This window comes from Chiroxiphia lanceolata, chromosome 1 (assembly GCF_009829145.1).
Source record: "Chiroxiphia lanceolata isolate bChiLan1 chromosome 1, bChiLan1.pri, whole genome shotgun sequence".
NCBI lineage: Eukaryota > Metazoa > Chordata > Aves > Passeriformes > Pipridae > Chiroxiphia > Chiroxiphia lanceolata.
This window is the reverse complement of record NC_045637.1, coordinates 65984153-65999720: the sequence shown is the minus strand read 5'-3', so window position 1 is coordinate 65999720 and position 15568 is coordinate 65984153. Positions and strand designations below refer to the sequence as shown.

Sequence of the window (15568 nt, the reverse complement as noted above, 5' to 3'; positions counted from 1 at the left end):
AGCAGGGGCTAGTGGCTGAAGAAAAAGAGAAGACAAAGATAAGTGGAAAGCAAAAAGGAAGCAAGAAGGCCAAAGTTTCATGGGAACCAAAGGCTGCTCTGAAAGATCACTTTTTTTTCATAAGAAATATTAACAGACTGGCCATCAAAGTGGATGGAAATGGAAAACAGTCTTGTGTGAAGTCTGTCCAAGCAAAATGCTGTGAGGGGCTGGCAGAGTGTGAAAGTCGTTCTAAATAGGCTGGGGAAGAATCCTTTTGCTGTCATTCTACCATTTGACTGTAAGAATAAGAAACTTGCTTGAGCTGCTCAAAGAGAGTTGTGCTAGATGGGGGAAGATGTTCAAAGATCTTTGCTGGAATTCTTCTATTTCCTAGACCTAGAGAGCAAATATTTGGGAAGAGAATATCATCAGGACTGGTGAAAGTACCAATCCAGAGTTTGAGATATTTGCCTGGTTAAGTACCTGGAGAAGTAGCCCTCTTGGATTTTTGCTAATCTGACTAATAAGAGAATGGACAGTAGAGAGGAAGTAAATGCTTTGAGGATAATAGCGAAGTGGGTAGTTAAAAATAGGAATGCTTAATTTGGATAGTGAGATTTAACTGGAAACTGTCTCAATAATTCATAGGAACTGCACAACAAAGTGGAGGAAGTCAAACAAAGAGTCAGTGAAACAACATTATAAGAAAAGCAAAATGGAATAGCTGTTATCATTAGAAAAGAGATATGGAAGGAGCTTAACTATTCAGGAATTGGTCTGGTACACTTTGTCATGTAATGGCCTCAAAAAAAGTAAGAGGAGGGAGTGTGAGTTAGTCATAATCTGAATGATAATTTTTTCGGGAAGACTATAAAGTATCTTTTGCTGTGAACCTGCTGGAAATCAGAAATTGAACTCCAGTGTTTCAGAACAATGAAAATCTTATTGTCCTTGCAGTGAATGTGGACTTTCTAAGATTTTTTTTTTTACTTCACCAATACAACATGAAGTGCAAATGTTGCTGATAATGGTAACACCCAAATGCAAAGTAGACTTCTTCAGTAAGTAGTCATTGAGCTAGCAAAGGTCAATGTTACTTTAACTTCGGTTTTAGACAAATGAGTTTTTTGTAAGGTAGCAAGCTCACTGTCTTCCTCTTTCCTCCATCCTCATCCCCTCTACTTATTCTCTCTGTTCAGCTTGTTGTTGGCACAGGTCAGGACCTGGGACAACTGCAGGGAACATACTTTTTATCCTGGTTATGGAGGAGTATTTAAGTAACATTTTATGAGTCAGGAAGGCTTGATCCATATGCCTTGGTAGAAGATTCACATGACCAAGAAGATATACAACCGTATTTTATCAATAATGTGCTTCTAAACCTGAGACCTGCAAGTTGGATTTTTGAAGCCGTTTGACAATTATATAAATACGTTTGGCATGAGGTAAAGTGGAAAGTAAGTACTTTTAAAAGTCTCACTGACAGGATTTTAGAAAATCTCTTACATTTTTAATTTTCAGGTTCTTAAAAATATTTGTTTAAAAAATCTATTAATGATGAAAAAATAAAAATAGACAAAGAAATCCCAAATCAACAAAGATACCCTGTGAATATAAAAATGTGAATTAATAAATGATGCTTTTTCCCACCATGTTCACACAACAAGAGCTGTCTACACCACTGTGCTTGACTGCACTTTTATTCTGTAAAAGGCAGTACCATGAATAAGTAAACTTGAAAGTGTGAAATAGCTTAGAGTTGAAATGTGCCCTTAATAGGGCCTAGCAAAACTTTATTGAACCTCGATGCCTATGAACAATGCCTCACTTCAATCGTACCAGCAGATGGCACTCTTTATATTAAGTAGCTTTTATGGGAAAATTTAATTTGTTTCTTTTTTTTTCTTTGTTTATTAAGTATGGGGAGGTACTATCCCATGTAATGCTTCTTCCTGAAATGGAAAATTGATCTACACAAAACTTCAAATAAGTGTATTTCTGATGGTGTGTATAAACTGAGATTTTCTAATACGTGCCCATCTCCATACCTGGGGAAAATTAGGAGAAGAAATTTGATATGACTGGAGAGTTGTAACTCCTGAATGTTGGAAAATTAAAGTGTAGGAACAGGTTTCTGGGAATGTTTTGCAACTGCTCTGTGTTTCTAGTGGTTAGGCATTTCCAGGCTGAATGTTGGATGCTTAACAATGGTTAACATCCAGTTAATTCTGGATGTTTGTAATCTGTCATTAGGTGCCTTTTTCACTTCCAACAGAGAAGATACCAGAGGAGATACATGCACGGGTATCAAAACAGGGATGACTGGAAGGAGAAGGTCTTCAAATTATGCTAGTATGATCCTGCAGGAGAAATTAGGACTAAAGGAAGAAGCCCCTTTGTGAAACCAGCATGTGGTGGTGGCAAGGAGGTGCCTCACCCTGTCTGAGCTGAGGAAGCATTGCCTGGACAGGGAAAACACCAGAAGCGGAACACCACTCCACCACAAAAGAGCTGCTTTTCCTCAGGTGCCTCTCAACTTCCTGCAGAGCTGCCAGCCACCTCCAGCACTCGTAGCTGCACCCACAGGCACTTGACAGTAGTGTGTGTTTACAAAAGGATTTTAGCAGTGAAGGTAGTGTATATTCAATCTGTGAACAGTGATATAAAATCCTGTGTTTTGTAAATGGAGGGGAAGAAGAAAAGCAGGTTCCCATAATCGGTAAATACTTCTGTTGCTAATAATGTGCTAGGTTACTGATGGACACAAGCCGCATAGGCCCTAGGGGAAAATAGAAAGCCTTCAATTTTTCCAGCTACTGCAAATACTTCAGCTGAAGTGAAGCCTCTTTTTCAGAGAAAGTCAGTGGAAATAGCTTCTGCTGAGCTGGAAAGATACTCTTGATTACTTGCTGTGCTCTTAGATAATCAAGGACACAGTGGAAATACCACATAGCATGTGACCAGCTTTGATTTATCCCAGGAAACCTCTCTCAACCTCAGAATGCACTGTAAACAGCTGCTTCACAAACTTCAGACAGAAAAACCTCTTCATTTTTTATCTCTTAGTTAATATATAAAAAAATGTTTATTCGACATTGCACAACTGCATAATTTCCGGTCCTTGCATAAAATTAGAAGATGAAACAAGGATGACTTCAAATAAATTTGTTTCTTGGGTACATTCTTTTGCAAGGTTTCAATTACTAACTCAAACCTGTTAAAAATATTTGCCTCATTAATCACAATATTTAGTACTCTGGCTATTTCTGTCCTCTAGCATGGAATTATTTATCTCTCTGCCCTCTAGAAACTCCTGATAGTGTTCAATTATTATACCATTTTACCTCACCATAAAGATGTTTACAGCTGCTACCCCAACGTTCATATCCTTAACTTTTGTCAGCTTTGTAGTTCTGGCAACTTTTAGTAACAACATCAAGCCTTGATAAAACTAATTTCTGGCTACCTCAGTACCCAAAGCTTCAAAATAAAAAAAAAAAAATTACTATATCTAATCTTTCTTTTCTTCTAACTATACTCACTCTTTTTTTCCCCTTTGCCTTAATTTTTGAATTACTCTGTTCTGCTCTGGTCTGTGTTTGCTGCTATGGGTAACAAAAGGTGTAACCTAGAAAGCTAAAACTGCTGTGTTCAAATGCTCCTCTTCTTCTAGTTCTCCCTTCTCATTACTTGTTCCTATATATAGTGTGCTTGTTCTCCTTCCTGTTTAACATCTTTGAATCCCCTTGATGCCCTTCATTACACAGCTTTTGTTCAGGCACTTGAGACTTCTTAAATTGCTTATTAGAAACCTCCTAGCAACACTTACCTTATTGCCTTAAATCTACCAAAAATGCTGTCACATCAAAATAAGCTATTTCACTTACACTTCTGCTTCTGCACAGTCACCTCCAAACCCTTGTATTGACACATTTCCCCTTTACCAAATACAAACCTCCTCTGGCTTTCTGCTTGTTTCTTTTCTTTCATTTCTTTTGGCTGACCTCTCAGCAACTTTATCAAGAAACAAAGCCTTGGAAGTAAGCATTTAACTTTTGGTTTTCATCTGTTGCTCATTCCAGTGCTTCTTCCTGTGTCTCCATCCTGCATGGATGCATTCACAGCCTGGCAGCCCAGATGAGGTACTGCAAGGCCGTGCATTTGAGTAGTGCTAATATAAGGGACCATGACACCTTAATTCACTGCACCACTTTCTTTGTTTACTCTTGTTTGAATGTGTTTGCAACTTTTTTTCAGTATTTCAAAATGGACTGTAGCATTCAGATGAAAACCAAAGCAGTTAGGTCTTTTATTTTGCTAGTACATAATAATGTGTGCAAAAACATTTGTGGGAAGAAAAAAGTATAATGAGAATTGCTATGAGTCCCTACTTCCTACAAATAGGTAAAGGTATAAATATTCATCCTTGAAATACTTTTGCTGTCATCTTGGAACCTCTCTGGGTGTAGCAGTCACCAAGATACATGGCAAAAAGGAGACAAATTACATCAATTTTTTTGAAAACTTTAGCAATTATTCATACTTCTGAAGAAAACTGCATCAGTAATTAAACAACTGAATTAATAATTTCCAGTATATATGAAAAAATCCTTGATATGCTCCAGCCTTAACATCATTTAGATGCATATATCATTTGGTCTTTTAAGATTTTTGGGGAAAGGAGGGGAAACTGCCATTTTTTTCCAATGAATGTCATTTGCTGTTGTTTTAATACAGAGTTGAACTACTTTATTAAAAATATATTCACAGTTGTTGATTTTGATGTGCTATTCATAGTCTCTGTCCCTCTCCTGAGCAGTACCCATCACCCCCACCACCCCCTGTTGGTATTTTGTTTCATTAAATCTTTGGTATACTTTACGTTTATGTGAGATGCACTTCTCTCTTCAGTAGCTCTTATTAGAAGGTGCTGGTTTGGGGGAATGGCACATGGGAAGGGGCCAAAAGGTTTCATAGTATTCTGCAAAGGAGATGAAATCCCATAACCCATATCCACTTTTTCCCCATAGCAGTTCTATATTGCAATCAAAGGCATAGCTGCAAGACCTTTACAATGTACTGCGACAAGCTCCAAGGTAGCTTTTGTGGATAACAGCAGCACTGTGAGCAGTTCGGCATGAACTCCAGCACCAAGCTCAAGGCAAGAGTAAAGGGGTGGAGTGGTTTTTAGTATAAGCTGTTGGCCATTTTTAGTGATCCACAATGTCTGGGTCAAACCAAAGATCTGTCTAACCTCTCTTGGGCAGTGGAAAAAAAAGGAGCTTGTATTAAGGAGAAGAAAAACATACAGTGATAATCCTTTTGACTTAGCCTGTGATCTTCTACCATTCACTGATTTAACGTATTTATGAGCCAGGTATTGCATCCAGAGAATCATCTGTTACAGGTCTTGGGTTTAATAAATTCATCTTCCATTAACTTCCAGGATTTAGTTGTGCATTGTATTAAAAAAATGTCCTGTTTGTTTCAGGCTTTCAAAGTGTTAATTGTTTTTTGTATTCCTAGTTCTTTTGTCAGGAGTAAACATGAAACATGGTTCCCTACTTACCTTGTCAACAACATTTATTATTTTACAGATCTTTATTGCATCCTTCTTGAGCAGCTTATTTTGCAAGCCAAAAATCCTAATCTTGTTTGTCTTTCCTTGCATTATTCCATACCCTTTATAACTCTACCTCTTTCTGCATTTTTTTTTGTCTTTACTATTTGGAGCGTTTTGGGGTAAGGTCCGTTTATGAACTCAGACAACTGGAGACACATAAGTATTCAGGGTATGAACTAATAAAAAAATAATGGTAGCATAATGAATTTACTTTTTTTACTGCTTTTCCTTCCTGATAGCATTATTGCTTTGTTTGTCTGCTACAGAACAGTGAACTGTGAACGAGTCCCTTTGCAAGGGGTAAGGATAATAGTTCAAAACTGTATAGTTAAGGATATCTTTTTGTGTATACCTTCTGTTTTCTTGTGTTGGCATTGCATCTCTACTGACATTCAGTCATGTGATCAGTCATTAAGTTGCGTGTTCTCCTGCAATGCTTTATATACAGTGTTAGTTTTGACTATTGTAAATAACTTTCCATCTCAGCATAGTTTGTTGTCTCCATATTTTCCTTCTTTCCAACAAATTTTTTTGGCAAATGTTGAAGGGCATAAATGCCATTGTAGAGTCTCATGGCATACCCTGGTAACTTTCCTTTCACACTCTTTATTTTCTAGCTTTGTATATTATTTCAATGGATTCCTTGGTATTTATGTAAAAGCAGCAAGATGCTTTTAAAAAAAAGCATCTAAAAATGCTGTCTAAATTTCTGGTTTTAGCCAGGAAGCACTTTACCATTTTTGATTAGCAGACAAAATTTAAATTAGGAACTCAGGATGAGAAAATATGAACTTCTCAATTACTGCAAAAGCAAAAGATGCTTTAGAGCAAGCTGCCAATGTCAAGTATGATCTGATTGTGTTTTAGCTCTATGTCTCTCAACCATTTTTAATGCAGCAGCTTAATCTGTTGGATTTGGGAAAAAAATCCAACCACCTTGTGTCATGTTGCTTCTGTTTTTCACTTAAAATCAAATGTGTGTGAATCTAGGAACTATTATTATTTATCTTCTTGGCAATTGTTTCATGTGTTGTTTTCCTTTAAACTGGTGGCAGTTCATAGACCAATGGATGAGAAACAAGTCGAGTGTATGAAAAGTGACACCAAGATGCAGCATAATTTTTTGCAATTGTCAAACTTCTTGTGTTTTTTTTCAAAGATGGGCAAAGTGAATGTGTTACTGCCCTCAAGGTTCTCTTTCCAGATCTGCCTGAAGGAATATCATACAACTTCATAGTTATGGGTAGAAATGATAGATTATGTTGTCTTCTGTGCTATATCCTGTCATTTGTATAATGACTTCCCCTATCAGTGCAGGATTAGATGAGTAGAGTGAGGTACCACATAAACAAAGGGGAACATGAATAGCTGGGAGAATTACTAAGGGGGATGTGGCTGTTGCCAGCAGTTCAAATCCTAGGTGGGATTGAATTAATGATCAAGACTGTCTCCCACATGTTGGGACATCTCTATCTTCCACCTCAGTGTTAATTCCTCGCTAGTGTAATGTTGCCACTCCAGTCAAAAGATCAAAGTAAGTTGCTAGTGCGTGATCAAGGATTACATAGTCTGTACTTTGAGGCTGTTTTCCTGACTTGTTTCTTATTTGTCAGATGATGCCAAAGGAGCAAAAGGGCACCTAGCCCCTGTCCTTGGAGGACCCCTGTCAGAGGTGGAGCTAGTTATCAAGCTGTGATGGCTCTCTTCTCTCCTCACATAAGGCAGGGTGCACGGGAGAGTGGCATTTATTGTTAGTCACTGGGAGGGGTTGGATACTGATTGTTGGTTAATTTACAGACTTTTCTGGATGGTTCATGTGCTGCCATACATGCAAATGAACTTTTGCCAAGTTACTGCTTACTGTTCTCTTCCTCACACCACAGTATACTAACAGGTAATTTCAGGAATAGAGGAAATCAGGGAAGGGAGATCTTTGGGGCCAAACTCTCACAACTGCACTCCAGGGCCACTGTGCAGAGACTGTCGCCCACCCATATATTACACACCACTAATTTAAAGTACTCTTGTATGCTATGGAGTTAATGTTCCTTTACACCGAGAGAAATCCAGAATAGGCAGTACATTATTACTTACTCATAGATCTGTACAGGAAAAATTCAGAGAGCTATGCAGATCTTTATTTATATGTGATAATCTATATCATACACACAGATATGCAAATTGCGGCTTTACATCAGAAATTCACAGGAAAACCTCAGGCTGATGTTAATTCCATTATTTAAATAAAGAATTTCCCATTGTTACAGAAGCCTTGGAGTGCTTCTGTGCTCTTTCTATTTACATAGTGATTTTCTCAGATGAACCAAATGTATAGGGATACAGACTAGTGACACTCTTACCAGTTATATATTGAATTATTCATCATTACAGGAGATTTCAACCAATACTGATTAATCATTTCTCTTCTAAATACCGTTTTTGTTATAAAGCTTCCACTAATTCTGTTCTCTTGCCATTATATATGATTTCTATCTGTTATCTGACTTGGCTTTCAATCTGCTATTTAAAAGGTACCAGAACTGTCTAAAGACTATTCAGTGAAACAGACTTTGGAAAGATATACTGTCAAGGGCAGAGTATTGAACAAGGCAGTAAGAGAGAAAAGAAAAATCCAGACAACACAATGATTCAGTTACAGTGATTACACTTGTAGTAAGCATTACTTTCCTGGAGAAGTGGATGGATGGTCCACTTCCAGAATAAAAATAGACAGTTCTTATTCTGCATCCCCCACAACTTTCTTCCAGTGTCTCTTATGTTAAGGCATGTGATTTTTTTCATGTCTTCTTAAAGAACAGGTAGTGAAGGAGGTGCTGAGTTTCTTTCATTTGTCCTTGGAGCTATCAATCCAAACTTAAGACAAAGATATATCTATACAATGATGTGGTCCATGTCAGGAGTAACTTCTGACTTTTAGGCCAGCTGGACTGGGAGGCTGTTTGTTATTGTGTTCAAGGCAGACATTACATAAAGGTGTCCTCGGAGTGTATCAGTTGTCCTCATGGCCAGGCTCAGATGCTCTTGCATTTACTCAGCCACAAATCTGTCTAGTGTGCCCTGCTTCATATATAGCATATGACCACATGGAGAGGCTTCAAATTTGGAAACCATAGGGGAACCATGTTGACAGCCTTCCTTGAGACAATATGCTGTTACCAGCTGCTTGTCGTTTCTGCCATCCCTGCCTCTACTGCATATGCTTGAGAAGGCCATAGCAGCAGTGCTATCCAAGTCTGCATAGGTGTCACCCTCCTGGGGGAGCTGGTCCTTCAGAATGTAGGAGGGATACTGTACTGTATTATTCTGTGTGCATGAGTCCTTGATTTTCCACCAATTGATACCAGTTTATGTTGATTCAGTAGGTCTCATAGCTGACACTGTGTGCCCTAAGACTCTCTGTAAGGCATGTATCCCATTGCAAAGTGTCCTCTTAGCCCAACTGATTTTCTCCTGGTTGTTTAGTGCTCAATTCCAATTTGGGCATGGAGTAAGAGTTATACAGTGAGAATGACTGGGTTCCTGTAGTTGAACAGGGACTGAACCACACTGACTTCAAAGATTTGGGAAAGCACCAGACTAGACTGTTTAGCCATACCTCTAATTGTCACTTGCATCTACTTTTACAAAGCTGTAGATCTACATGGATCTATCTGTGATTCTAATTTCAGTCTCTAGGCCCACTCTTCAGGAGACTTTATCACCTTGGATGTTGAAAAGATTAAAGTTTTGTTAAAATGCTAGGGTTTTATTTTGTTGGGGTTCTGACACCTTGTTTTCCTTTTATAGGTCTAATTTCTGATGTGCATGTTAAAACTAATTTCTTCTACTTCTGTCACAAATATTCCTCTACTTTTGTGGATTTTTATTCCTGCCATACATCCTGTCTCTTTATTTAAATCTATATATATGTAAAATACTGTTAAGTGTAAGTAGTAGTCCACAAATATAAATGACAACACTCTGAGAGAGGCAATATGCAGCTATCAAAACTGTTATTTTTTCACCTAAATTCTCTTTTCATTCCCCCTTGAACTTGGAAATTCTATTATTGCAATGATATCCAAAAAGAATCAGAAAAGAAGTAATATTAGTAGTACTTCATGAAGTACTTTTTCTTCTAAAATTACAGAAAACTAACCAGTAGTATTAAAATTAATATTGATTGTAATTGTAAGGAATAATAATATACTGGAAGATACTTGGCTTTTCTTTTTGGTAAATGTTATCTGATTTTTGGAAGCCTCATTTAAGACCACTCAGTTTGAAGACTGAAGTCAGACATCCTTTCTGAAAAGGTGACTATTGAAAGTCATAAGAGTATACAAAACTAAATTTAAATATGAATTTATGCAGGGACACGCAGTTTGAATGTGATCCTCAGTACTGAATTTGAATTACTGTTCTGCTTTATTATCTAGATTTCATTTATTGCTGACAAGGAAAACATTTGGCTTAAAATGTGTGCTCCCATTTTATGCTTTTAGAGCATGATGCTAGTGTTTTTGACAAAGAAGTTTCTAAAGATGGTTTATAAAAGAGCTAAGACATTCTCTTTTCTCAGACGAGTCGTTTTATTGAGACAATTTAGAACACATCACACATTCCTTTCTGATTTTGGTCAATAAAGTTATCATGTAATTATCATCAACCAGTATTTAATAATTAATTCCTACCTCTAGGGCTGTCTGTGGACAAAGTACGATATCTCATCTGAAAGCAGTGGCTGAATTTGTCAGTGAGGTATGGGGGCAGATAATCAGTGTCATCATGAATAATAAAGCTTTCATAATTTTAACTGCATTTAGAAACCATTTCTATACTTGTACCTTGGCCAAAGTGCCTGCAGCTCAGGACTTTATCACACTTTTTGCATAGTCCCTGAAATTCCAAGTAAAATTTCAAGCTTTACACAGAGTCTTTAAAACAGAAGTAACACAGCTGTGGGCAGCTTAAACAGAACTGACCTTGAACACTATGAAATGAGACCAGAAGTTTCTGAATTTGCAGTCATCTGAGGGGTGGACCTAGGAGCAGGTAATTCCACCTTTAGACATACTGCAATGGTCAGAGCAGTCTCACTACCGCACCATGCTGGCACTCAGTTAGAAAATCCCGGCTAACAGTATAGTGTGCAGCAGAGGAGGTTAAAACGATTTTCAAATGTCTTTCTTTCGATGTGGACATATCCAGCAGTGAGTCTAACCCACTGTTTTGCCTGTAGCTGCATACTTTGGTGTTGGGGCAGATTTCCTTCAGGAAGATGGGCAAGGATGCAGGAGGTACTGTGTGAAGCTAAATGGCATTAAGGTCTCACTGTCACACTCTATGGTGTCACAGGCACCTCTGGGGAGCAGAGGTTGGTTCTAGCTCTACTACTTCCCCATAGTTTATTGCAAGGGGGGTTTTAGTTAAAGCACACTGCAGGGAAGCACGCTGCACATGGTCCACTAGACCAATATGGCCAAAATTGTCTGCATTTTATTTTATGACATTTAGCCTTTGTATAACTGAACATTTACCTAGATTATAAGGCTGCTTAAAGGCATGGCAAAAGAACATGCAGCTGTCCAGAAAGGTTGTTGAGTCTTTGTCTTTGGCAATATTTAAAATATGCCTGGACATGATCCTGTGCAATCTGCTCTACATGAATGTGCTTTAGCAGGGGGGTGGGATGAGGTGATCTCCAGAGGTCCCTTCCAATCCTGGTTTTTCTGTGATTCTGATATGGGTAGTCATCACCCTTATGCAGAATGGTCATGGCTCAGTAGACTTCACTAATCCTCCTATCCAAGGTCAAGTGTATCTGTCTCAGAGGTCTGTCCTGTGTGATTCATTTGAGCACCTGAATTAACCTTTCACCTTGATCATGCATGAGTTTTGGACCTTGTTATAGATCCTTGATTGTTTGAAATGGCTATGTGATTTAGGGTATAGAGAGCATTTGGTATACCCTATGGCATGAACTGGAATCCTGACTTTTTGGAGGCCAGTCTATTCTGAAGAAAAAAGATGTTGATCTATTCCCTTCTTCAAACTCTAAGATACAAAGAAAATGGGTGCCACAAAATCAGTAGAATATCTAGTCATGATGTCCACCATTTCAACAGTTTTAAGATCGTTGTGAGGGTCACGTGAATCCTGTCGGTTGTGTTTCCACAGCCAGAAAATTCAAGATGAGTAAAGGTTCACATGACATTGAGAGATACCATGCTGAGGACTGTACAGGAGCAAAATATCTTCAGAGAGGCACAGCAGACCTCAGCCACTCCATATTTCTGGCAGATTTACGTGCCTCAGACTTTTTGTCCAAGTTGAGGTGCATGAAAAAAGAAATGGCAAATTTCAGATTGCTGTAGCTGTAGAAGACATTATGCTGGTGCTGGAGGAAAGGTATAAACCCTCAAAGCAAAGGGTTTGGAGTTCTAAAACTACAACTCCACTGCTGGTTACCCCATGTCTGGGGGACAAGGCAGTTCCTTCAGTGTGTTTAACCTCTTTCACTCGAAGCCTCTTTGTGGTGGATGACATTCTTGCTTGGAATATGGTTATGCCTCAAGCCACCAAGAGGGGGTGAAAGAATTTGTAACAGCCCTGACAAGCATCTGCTCAGTTTCCTGTCAGTCCAGGGCAATTCACAGACCAGTGCACACCATGTGTCCTAGCTCACTCCATAACAAAGGCAAGGATCAGGATATCTGTCAAGACTGCATGCTCCTTATTTCCATGTGTGGCAAAAGTGATCTTTATGGGAAAGAAAGATTTGTAAGCCTAGTCCATGTTTGATCTCTCTTTTGCAAACAGTGATTACTTCCACCACATTTAAGTTAAAACACTTTAAAGTTTCATTGTTTAGATATTCTTAGAAATCAAAACAATATGGAACACAATGATCATTAATATGTACTTCCAAACACCTGCCTTGGTATCTGAAGAGTGCCTATGATATGGCAAATTCTAATTATAGTCACAATGTAATGAGAACCACAGCATTTACAAAAGCAATATTCAAAGGAGAGAAACTGAGGAATGACGGAAAACACTAATAATTTGCTAGTTTCTCCATATATCTGTGATTTGGATTTGTATTTTGATTGCATTATATCTTTTAAATTGAAATAATGATTTTTATAAACCCCATTTATACTTAGTTTTACTTTAAGAATGTCTAATAATCTATGTTATTAGCCTAATTTGCAATGATGGCCACTTTGGAGACATGAAGGTGAAGTTTTCCAAACCCTTTAATTTGTGATTACATATTACAGCAGTGGAAACTTCAGACAGTTAAATATTGGTTTGTTTGTTTAGCTCTGTATTGATTAAAGGGAGGTCCATTGATAGCTTTCTGTAAAAGAACAAAAAGGATATTGAAGAATTCATTTTCACCAAGTTCTAGCTAAAGAAGATCAGGACTTATAAATAATGTTTGGAGCTTTTCTTGTGTTTGTTTGAAATAAATTCTGTGAACTGTGGAAGAACATAACCTTCAAAACACATACCATGTCTTCAAACTCTTTTTCTGTGCAGCTTAGGGAGACAACCTAATAAGAAGCATGTACTTTTTTGCTGGACTGCTCCTCAGTCCAGTATGAGCATATGTGAGTCGTATGGCTTTAGCTGCTTTTAGAATTATTCTCTACAGTAAAGAGAAATACTTCTGAATTGACCCCAGGCTCTTTGAGAAAACAGAGACAGGCCATGATACTCACTAAGTATGTAAAAACAGACAATAATTTAGCAGAAACCAAAGAGAGTCTCAAAGCTATTAGTTAAATTTTAATCTATACCATATTTTATAAATACTTGGGATCTAAGGGCTAGAAAGAGACATTAGGTCACATAGATTTATTTCCTGAGCTTAGTGATTTATGTTTGACGAAAGCATATCTTCCAGGCAGACTTCCAGACCATTCTTTGGATATATTAAGTAGTGGAGAATCTACCACTTCCCTTGGTAGTTAGTGTCACTGTAAAAGCATACCTTAGTGCTAATATGAATTTATCTGTCTTCTTCAGCTTATGACTGTTGCTTCTATTTATGCTCTCTTTACTAGATGAGAAGCCACTTCACTGCACAATACTTATGCTATAATTAAGCCATCTTGATCTTTTTTCTTTCTTTCTTCTGATAAGCCAAATCACTTGATTTCCTTTAATGTTTTACCACATGGTAGTTTATACAGCATATGGATCATTTCTATTCCTAGTTTCTGTAACCTCACAGTTTTCTTCCACATCCTTTCAAAGGGAAGTACATGAAACCAATTTGCAGTGATTCAGCACCACACTGTTAAAACTTTTTAAAAAAGTAAAATAGGCTCCTGGCTCTTTTAGGTGTCGTCTGTTTGTGCATACACAAAACTGCTCCCTCCCACCCCATCCACCAATTTATATGCAGTTTATCATCACATTTAGGTGGTAGTTCATGTTTGGTTTCTTCTTAATCCAGATCCCACCATGATTCTCAGAATTGTTCCTGAGTGCAATATGATGTCTCATTCTGGAGGTTTAACTTCCATATCTTATGCCTAACAACAGGACATATAGCTTTGCATTGTAACATTTTAAAGGACATTTGGATTGGGTAACCAAAGGATTATTGCTAGAATTCTGTAGAATCTGACCTGAAATGATGATTCTTGAAGAACCTCACAGAAAATCCCTCATGTAAAAGCTGTTCCTCATTGAAAATAAGATTTGGGAGCTATTACTTGTGCTGTCACATTTGAAATGTTTTCATTTGTTATGATGTGTAACATTAGGACAGTGCTAATTATTTTGCGTCTATGTTGTTTTCAACCTTTATTTAAAAAAAGCTTTCTCTGTTTTTTTTTTTTTTTTTTTTTTTTTTTTTTTTTTTGGTTTGTTTTTGTTTTTGTTTTCCCCAGATGATTATTGTTGGATATGAGGAAGGGAAAGGAAAGGCACAGTCTGAGGAGACTACTTCAGTGGCACACCTTGAAGACAAATAAGACTTATCACACTCTTCCAGCTGTCTGGCATGTGTTTGCATTCATAGCATAAGTATTCCAGTGCAATCAGTTTCAAAATTAGTGGTGACAAATACACTGTCACACAATTAAAATACGTCAGGTTCTTTCTCTAAGTCAGCATGCGGCAGTATGCTGAGTGGTTCTGTACTCAGTCCCAAGATATGACTACCCTTGGATCTTCTTAAACATTAGAAAATAAAATAAAGAAATCTATGTGAAATTTCCATTCAAACCTATTTGCAGGTAAAAGCTGTGCATGTTTTATGGAGGAAAAAACCCAAACAACCCAAACTAAAACCACCAAACCCAGAGCATTTTAATACCTGTTTTACAAAGTGACATACCTTAAAAAAAAAAGACTTGCTTACCTTGCTGGATAACCAGCTGAATAACCTTTCTGTTTTAACCTGTGAATTCAATATTTGAAGTGTAGAAGAATTTTTTCTAAGGCGTATCTAAGGCCAAAAGTAATCTATGCTATAAAAGCTTGAATTTCAGTGAGTAGTGGAAGCTGTGCAAGACCACCGTTAAAAAAAGAGTAAAAAGAGAAATAGACTGCTAGGAAAATGGTGCCACTCGGTATATTCAATACTAAAGTAGCTTCTCTAAGAAAAATGGTCTCTCTTACACCTCTTCCACCACCAAAAATGAAGAAACGGTAGAAACAATCCTGCTTAAGATTAGGAAATTGGTCTGGAAAACTGTATGTCCTGAAGAGGGGAGATCATCGTCTGTCAAGAAGGAGGGCTGGATAATGTAAGATTTACATGCCAAGGTTCAAATTTGCTTTACTTTTGCAGCAATGTAAATCAGTAATAAGCATCATGAGGTCAGCAGACTACCTATAGGTGCATATGTGTATAATGGAGACTGGAAATTTGATTCAACCATGGTTGGATTAAAGTAAATATTATACTCCTGACAGAATTGCCAGCATGATAAAACAACA

General features: G+C 37.6%; 1 long non-coding RNA gene across 1 annotated transcript; it reads left to right on the top strand.

Moving 5' to 3' along the window:
* Positions 1-2571: 2571 nt before the first annotated feature.
* Positions 2572-14641, top strand: LOC116780135. Its single transcript, XR_004354344.1, has 3 exons — positions 2572-2614; positions 5845-5905; positions 14515-14641. It is a non-coding gene; the product is annotated as an uncharacterized LOC116780135 (long non-coding RNA).
* The last annotated feature ends 927 nt before the right edge of the window (positions 14642-15568 follow it).